At 44.8% G+C, this 8789-nt stretch overlaps 1 protein-coding gene across 2 annotated transcripts in view; it reads left to right on the top strand.

The window, feature by feature from the left end:
* Window positions 1-2125: 2125 nt before the first annotated feature.
* Window positions 2126-8789, top strand: part of ptk2aa (protein tyrosine kinase 2aa) — a 67577-nt gene continuing 60913 nt past the window's right edge. The window contains exon 1 of one of the 2 annotated variants that reach the window (XM_028964245.1): window positions 2126-2259. The gene's annotated coding sequence lies outside the window, so the exon portion shown is untranslated. The remainder of the gene's footprint in view (window positions 2260-8789) is intronic. The other variant, XM_028964246.1, reaches the window with a different exon arrangement.

The following is an 8789-nucleotide window of genomic DNA, read 5'->3' as shown; positions in this document are numbered from 1 at the left end:
GGTTCAAATCCCACTTACTACCATTGTGTCCCTGAGCAAGACACTTAACCCTAAGTTGCCCCAGGGAGACCCTGGGAGTCCCTGTAACTACTGATTGTAAGTCGCTCTGGATAAGGGCGTCTGATAAATGCTGTAAATGTAAATTTTGTCCAGTAGGTGGCAGTAGAGGGGGGGGCAGTTTCCAGTTGAAGATCCGAAACAATACATCCTGGACGGAATATATTTTTTAAATGTATTTCTTTCTTCGTTTCAACATTTTCATTTGAAAGAACTGGGCTGGGGTGGCGTAATCCGTAGTTATTTTTCTGCTCTACTTCTGCACAGCAAGGCCGGCGATGCAATTGAAGTCTGTTTAAAGGCATTTTAATAATCCCATTGCAGATTAGAGATTACAAGCACAAAAATTACAATGTGTTTTTTTACAGATTTATTTGCGGCTGTGACCTGGCACAGATAGTTTGGCAAAAGATTGTGAAGGTGCAGAAAAGATTTACTTGTCATCCTCTGTGTGAATTGAAATGTCTGCTGTTTTTTTTTTTTTTTTTTTTTTTTTTGTAAACTCACCAAAGGTGGCTTTGGGGGGAAAAAAAAAAAAAAAAAAAAAAAAAAGCAAGCCAGTTGCTAATGTGCCTACAGATCGTCACCAGGGCCAACTCGACAGTTCCATCACACCGGCTGTGTGGGTGGATTTTGGTTGCGTATCCACCTGGCTGCTAAATTCCTTTTTTAAACAGAATTTAGGTCAAAAAACGGCCGTTCTAGTCTGAAAATTTTCTTTCATTTGTAAATGCGACCATGCAATAAAACATGAAAAAATAATAAAGAAATGCACAGGAGCAGCGAGAAGTGGACGAAGAAGCGACCGGGTTTTCTAAGGAGTCTCAGGAGTCCCATTACCGTTGAACAGGTGCCCCCCAACACTGGGTGTGGCGGGGTGACCCCCGGGGACGCCTGCAGGGTTACAGGATTTTCGGGAAACCTCACTGTTCCGAAATGCATGCCGAGGGTCCCAACCATGAATCAAGCAGCACAGCAGGGCTATTATTCCCCGTTTATTAAGCGTTTAGTGGGTTCTACAGTATTTGAAATTAATGGACACAATGGTAGTAAGTGGGGTTTGAACCTGGGACTTTGTGGTCCCCTAGTAAACAGGGGAGTGTCCCAAAGTGCCACCCCAAGAGGGGCTAGGACAACCCTACACCGTTGTGTAACCATGGAAAGGTTTATCAATGCAGTAAGTTGCAATTTCATGGACGTTTTTAGAAATGTGTTATTTATTGTGTATTTACACCATAAAGTTCCATTTGACTGGCATTCATATTAGGACATTCATAAAAATATTGACATTACACAAGTCTTTAATCATATATGACAGGTAAGTAGTGGACTGTATATAAACTCAATAAATGCAAGATCATTTTCAAAAACCACAGGAACCATCGACGAAACCCCCACTGTACAAATAAATCCTAATCCAGTCCTGAAAGCGTCCAGCCCCGGACCACGTTTTCGCTGCGTCCCCGGTCCACTCACACCTGACTCAGGTCCTCGGTGGCCGCGTCCAAAATACACCGCCCTTCGTCACCGGGGCCCCGCTGCGCAGTGGACGCGACGAACCGGTGGACGCTCCACGACGCCTTTACCTGGCCTAAAAATTGGGACGCAGCCACAAAAAAAAAAAAAAAAAAGATTTAAAATATTGTGTCTCAAGCGTATTTTTTTTATTTTTTTTACTTGATTGTAAAAATGGTCAAAAACAAGATGTACATTTTAATGTCAGACACGTGGCGGGCCGAACTGGAGATGCTTCTGTGGACCTGTGTTACAGGACCTGGATTGTACTAAAGGCTGAAAACTCATTTAGAACCCACGTGGAACGTTTTATTATCCAAAAAAAAAAAAAAAAAAACACACACACAGAAGAAACCAAGAATTGAGTCGGTGCCGTCGTCAGATGCTCGGCGTCGCCGCGGCCCTGTTCCCAGATTCCCCCTCCCCTTCCTAGGGGTGTATCCCGGCCGCGGCTCGGCCATGTTGGAATGCTCGACTCTGGATGAAGGGGACCGGGCTCCGGAGCGTTATTTCCGAGCGAAAGGAAGGCAGGAGCGCTTCTTATCGGCCTTTTTTTTTTTTTTTTTTTAAATAAACCTTTTTAAAATATATATATCAAAAGCTTCCTCCTCCTCCGCCCTGTCGCTGGGATTTAATCCGCGGCCACGGATTAATGACGAGTCCAAAAAATACAAAATCCGGCGCTGTGTGAGTAGACCAGTTTTTTTTCTTCTTCTTCTTCCAGAGATTACTGATGAACGCAACTTCGTTCGCGGCCCCCCTCCCCTCAGACTCCGCGCCAGCACTTTATTTCGTTAATTCCGCGTATCGTATAGTAAACGCGCCGTTGCGGGGTCTCCACTGGCGCCGGACGTAACAGATACTTCCCGACACAGTTAACCGGACACGGCGGAGGCGGATGGGCTTTTATTCTACCGTGGAGTACCGTACCGTACCGTGTCGTGTAGGTAACGCGGTTTCTTACTCCTAGCTTCAGAAGGAATATAGTACCGTATAGTATAGTACCGTACCGTGTCGTGTAGGTAACGCGGTTTCTTACTCCTAACTTCAGAAGGAATATAGTACCGTATAGTACCGTACCGTGCCGTGTAGGTTACGCGGTTTCTTACTCCTAGCTTCAGAAGGAATATAGTACCGTATAGTATAGTACCGTACCGTGCCGTGTAGGTTACGCGGTTTCTTACTCCTAGCGTCAGAAGGAGTATAGTACCGTATAGTACCGTACCGTGCCGTGTAGGTTACGCGGTTTCTTACTCCTAGCTTCAGAAGAAATATAGTACCGTATAGTATAGTACCGTACCGTGCCGTGTAGGTTACGCGGTTTCTTACTCCTAGCTTCAGAAGGAATATAGTACCGTACCGTGTCGTGTAGGTAACACGGTTTCTTACTCCTAGCTTCAGAAGGAATATAGTACCGTATAGTACCGTGCCGTGTAGGTTACGCGGTTTCTTACTCCTAGCTTCAGAAGGAGTATAGTACCGTATAGTATAGTACCGTACCGTATCGTGTAGGTAACGCGGTTTCTTACTCCTAGCTTCAGAAGGAAGATAGTACCGTATAGTACCGTACCGTGTCATGTAGCGAGTGTATTCAGGTAATGCGGTCCCTTACTCGTAGCTTCAGCAGGAGTACCGTACCATATAGTACCGTACCGTAGAGTACAGTACCGTACCGTGTTGGGGGGTGGTGGTAGCCTAGTGGGTAACACACTCGCCTGTGAACCAGAAGACCCGGGTTCAAATCCCACTTACTACCATTGTGTCCCTGAGCAAGACACTTAACCCTGAGTGTCTCCAGGGAGACTGTCCCTGTCACTACTGATTGTAAGTCGCTCTGGATAAGGGCGTCTGATAAATGCCGTAAATGTAAATGTAATGTAAATGTGTCGTGTAGTGAGTATATCCAGGTAACGAGGTTCCAGCCACAGGAGTAAAAATATTTTTTTTTACCTTTGTAGACTGACCTAAAGGGTTTGATTTAGGGTTGCTGTACGCCATTTTAGGGTTACTTGGATTCACAACGTGAAATCACGTTCAAGAATGTACATTTTCACTCAATATCCATCCATCTATTGTATGGTTTATTATGATCTATTGCACCGGTCAGATGCTCCAGAAGGTTCTTGGTCATCTTGGCATTATGAGAAAAATCCCTGGTTAGAATAGAATTTGTTACAAACGCACCGTTGATGTGACATATTGTCAGAAACGTTGGGTCGGCATTGTTTCCGTATTGACCAGTTAGTGTGGGCAGTAGTGGCACTGAAACACCGCATTCTACTGTCGCGGTGTAACGCCTTGCACACCTGGATTTTCACCCGGGGCCGGCTTTGGAACCCGTGAATGGAACCTGTGCATGGCCAGTCGGTGCATGTAAGGCCCAATTCATCCGTAGGCAAACATCCCCGGGGTTCGGCCCGCGTACCCATGTCGAGGGAAGCGGCGTCGCGGTAAGAATTGGCACGGCTCTGCGTGCGTGGACTCGCGAATGCTCGTCTTGTGGACGTTTATGAAGTTTGTACTGGGGGATGTTTTGGAGAACCACCGAGTGAAATAAAATGGTCGTATTCACGGTCTGAGTGCCAGCGAACCGGATCTGATTACGTCACTGATGGTAAAGCACGTGGTACGTCGCTCTGTATGAGGGCGTCTGGCCATAAATGTAATTAAATGTAAATGTATTGTTCTTCTCCCGCTTTATGTAAAAATGGACTAATTTCAAGATGTCGGATTCAGCATTCTTGGGTAAAACCACAGAAAACATCCGTTTTTGGTTTGCTGATGGCGTGTGACGTCCACTGCCATTACATACACAGAAAAGGCAGATTGAGTGTTAGTGATGAAGGGAAGTGAAGTGATTGTCATTGTGAAACACTGCAGCACGGCGACACAACGAAACGTGTCCTCTGCATTTAACCCATCGCCCTTGGGCGGCCATGACAGGCGCCCGGGGAGCAGCGTGTGGGGACGGTGCTCTGCTCAGTGGCACCTTGGCGGATCGGGATTCGAACCGGCAACCTTCTGGCATTTTTTTTTGTTTGTTTTTTGCATCTGGCAATACTCTCACTTCCTGAATGAAGAGCCAGAGATGGACTCGAGTCGCACAAACAAGGACTTGTGACTTGACTTCAGACCTGCCCTCGACGGCATGCGAGTCATAACTCACGAACAATGTTCATTTCATGGAATAATTTATGTAACCGAGCGGGGGGGGGGACAAAAACAAGAATATTCAGACCGCCAACCCCCATCCTCAGAACGTTCGTTTCAGTCGTTTGAGAACACCTTTGCCGTCAGCTCCTCCCATTTGAAGCTTTTGCTCCCAAAAACGTTTTTTTTTTTGTTATTTATTTCTGTAAGTCGGCTTTCGCGAACCCGCCCCATGCATTGTGTCCGTTACGGCGCTCTGAAAACAGGGCCCTCCGCCTCGCGGTCAGTAATGGAGATTGCGTTTGTCAAGGCGGCCCCGGGTGACCGGCGTTAAGTGCATCCTCCCTGTTCGCGGCTCCTGTTGTTTTAGCTGCAGAGGAAAGGGGCGGGGCGGGGGGGGGGTTGTTATGTGGGCCGCTACGGCAGGAAGCCGAAGTGGCCACGCACACACACACACACACACACACACAGGCCGGGTTGGAGGATGCAGGATGTTGCTGCCTTGCGGGGTCCCTCAGGGCCGCGGGGGGGAGAGAGACGCCTTTTTCCTCTCGGAGGCAACAACTCGCAGAATAGTGTGTGTGTGTGTGTGTGTGTGTTTACGGATGTGAGAGATGGGGCTTGTTGTAGGGTTTTTAATCTCCTCCCGCCCTTTAACCGGACGGCCAGACGACGTACCGGAGTGGTGGACGCGGATTCTGAGCCCGGCGTCCTCCCCTCAGAACACGGACGCGCAAGCCCGCAGATTAACTCGACATTTCCGCTCGTCCTCAGGGTCACCGTCCTGGGAGCTTAATTGACTGCAGTTGCTGCAGAGTAAAAGCAAGTAATTGTTGCGGCCTTCCTCCTCGAGAGGAGCTCTTTCGAAAACGTAATGCCCTTCAGATGATTCATGTTACACATGAGAAGATGTGCAGTAGCGAACGCTGCAGATGTAGCAGGATGATGGAGGCTGGTGAGCGAGGGGGGAGTTGTGCTGTTGAGGGTGACTTGAGGGTGCTCATGTCCCCTGGAGCTACCCCGGAAGGGTTCAACGGTCCCATTCAGGACACGAGGACACCCAGTGGTATACTTTAATATGGAAAAAAAATGTAAACATGTGAATGGTAGAATTAAAACATATGGCCCAGCATTATATATATATATATATATACACACACACACACACACACACACATACATACATACATACATACATACATACACACACACACATATGTGTATGTATGTATGTATGTATGTGTGTGTGTGTGTGTGTGACACATACAATACAGGCCAAAAGTTGGGAGACATCTTCTCATTCAATGTATTTTCTTTATTTTCATGACTATTTACGTTAGTAGATTCTCACTGAAGGCATCAAAATTATGAATGAACACATGTAGAGTTATGTACTTAACAAAAAGTGGAGACCTGGTCTCCACAGTCACCGGACCTGAACCCAGTCCAGATGGTTTGGGGTGAGCTGGACCAACAAGTACTAAACACCTCTGGGAACTCCTTCAAGACTGTTGGAGAAGCATTTCAGGTGACGACCTCTTGAAGATCATCGAGAGAATGCCAAGAGTGTGCAAAGCAGTAATCAGAGCAAAGAAACTAGAATATAAAACATGTTTTCACTTATTTCACCATTTTTTTTTTAAGTACAGAACTCCACACGTGTTCATTCATAGTTTTGATGCCTTCAGTGAGAATCTACCAACGTAAATGGTCACGAAAATAAAGAAAACAGTCTGGGTCCAGACTTTTCGCCTGTACTGTATATAAAACCCTATTACACAGTGTAAGGTACAAGAGACATGGGGGGTAAGTACAAGGGCATCATAAATTTAATAGAAATGTAATTTAATACACACGTGCGCATAGTGGATGCTTGCAGATTTATGTGTTTAATTCTGCACTAAGGAAATCTGGTTAAAACCTTTTTTATTTTAAATGCAGGCATCAGGCGCAAGTTAACAGAAAAATACGTATGTCCCTCATATTCATCCTATTATTCATCACATTCATATTAATCTTTGTTGCATAATCATCATTAATTCACACACTTCCTGCAGAAGCTGATGTCGGGAGAAAATGTTTCATCATATCTCATACAGTTGAAGTGATTGTCTTCTATAACAAATTCATCTTTCTTTTTTTAGTCTAATGGTTTATGTTAATCGTAGTTCACATCTGTACTGATGCAAAATCCATTCATAATTGCACATTTTTATTCACATTTCAAGGCGCCAGTGTATGCGTGCCGTAGTATAAGATGCACGAAGCCGAATGTAATTATCTGCGTTCTGGAGTGCAATCACCACTTTATGTTGAGCCGAAGAATCAAATTTGAATCACACTGTAATACATAAAAGTTTAAGCTAATATTTAAAATGTGTGTCTCATCTGTTTGTTTCGGTCTGTTGCAAGTTTTGTCCCTAAGGATGACCTAGGAGGCTTTAATGAAGAACAAACCAAATTGTGGTCTTGAGTTCATAGCACCCTTTAAGCACCCTGTCTCTGTTTATGTCTGGATGAAGTGCAGGTTTAGTTTTCCTCCCGAGTGCTGCATAAAATCTGTTCCAAGCGATGGCTCGGCGCGTTCCTCATCCTCCACCCACATCTCGTCATGCAGGCCATTGACTTTCTCGAGCTGTGACGTGTCGAAGGTCGACACTGTCGAAGTGACCCTTCACATGGCACGGTGGCATTTAGGGCTACTGTATCTTGAAGGACCTGGTGGGGTGGGGGTGATACAAAGAGATCGCGGTGAAGGTTTTATCTGGTTTCTGAGACCATCTAAAGGTCTGGGTCCAACATGATCCTTCAAAAGGTAGATTTGGAAGATTTCGGCAGGTCCAGTGAAATCGAGGCATTTTACGGTGTTTTGTGTCGAGTCATCCTCTCTTAAGCCCAGTGCCGGTTTGGTGGATCTCATTCTTTTGGCTGAACACCTACAGACGACACCTAAGGCTGGCTGTGAAATTGCAGCAGGTGTGTTGGAAGATAAGGACGCGGAGCTATTTCGAATCTTCGCAGGCTACCCCGCTACGTCTGCGGTTTCTCTCTGTTCCCGCTTTCCCGCCCTCCGTCTCTGGAGCTACGATGACATTTCGTTCCTATCATGCCCCTCCTGTACATTCCGTCATTCTCACCATAGTGAGGTCAGTCCAGGTTCCATTTTGCCTACGGAGTAAATGCTTGGCTTGTTAAAATGTTCATCTGGAAACTGATAAACGTGTAACGTTGTTGGCATTCCAACCTTTCTTAATTGATCTGGTAGTGATATGCACTGAAAGGGGGTAAGAAAATGAATATTTAGACTGATTACAAGACAGTGTTCACAATGTGTTTGTTTTAAACTGATTTTAAAATGAGTTTTTACTTTGCATAGTTCATTTTTTGGCAAGGAGTTGTTAAATTGGAATTTATTCCCAAAAGAAATGATCATTCAAAGAAAACTAAAATCTTGTGTGATTTTGTTTCCTTATTGTTTGCAGTTTTGCATTTAGTGCTTAGTAGACAAAGCCCAAGTTCATTCTGCTCATTTCTAGTGACTCAGTGGCAATTATTATCATTGAAAAAATCTCTCTCTCTCTATATATATATATATCTATATATATATATATATATATATATAATTCAAAATTTGGGCAAGTTCAAGATGTGGTTCCAAATCCGATAAAGGTCTGATTGTTCAAGCAGTGTGACTGCACTGTATGGTCAAAATTCCGAGAGTGAATTTTGTTCGGATTTAGATTTTTTGATCTTTATCTCCTTGCTCCCATTTGCATATCAGGTTCGACTTCACATCACTTTACCTGACCATCTACTGGTCCACACTAACTTCTCTGTCATCCATGTTTTTCTTCTGTACAACAGTACGCTTCTTGAATGTGGTTCTTCAGTTCATCAGTTCACACTGGAATCGTAGATTAGGCACATTTAAAGCCTCTTGAGAAACCAAACTGAGAATTAAGTCCTTTTTGAATTTCTATTAGAAGAATGTAACCTGTGGACACGGCATTGCACCATAAAATGACCACACAAACTCTGAGGTGTTCTTGCAGTATAACCATTGTTAC

Source organism: Denticeps clupeoides, chromosome 20, assembly GCF_900700375.1.
Source record: "Denticeps clupeoides chromosome 20, fDenClu1.1, whole genome shotgun sequence".
Lineage (NCBI taxonomy): Eukaryota > Metazoa > Chordata > Actinopteri > Clupeiformes > Denticipitidae > Denticeps > Denticeps clupeoides.
This window is presented reverse-complemented; position numbering and strand designations above follow the sequence as displayed.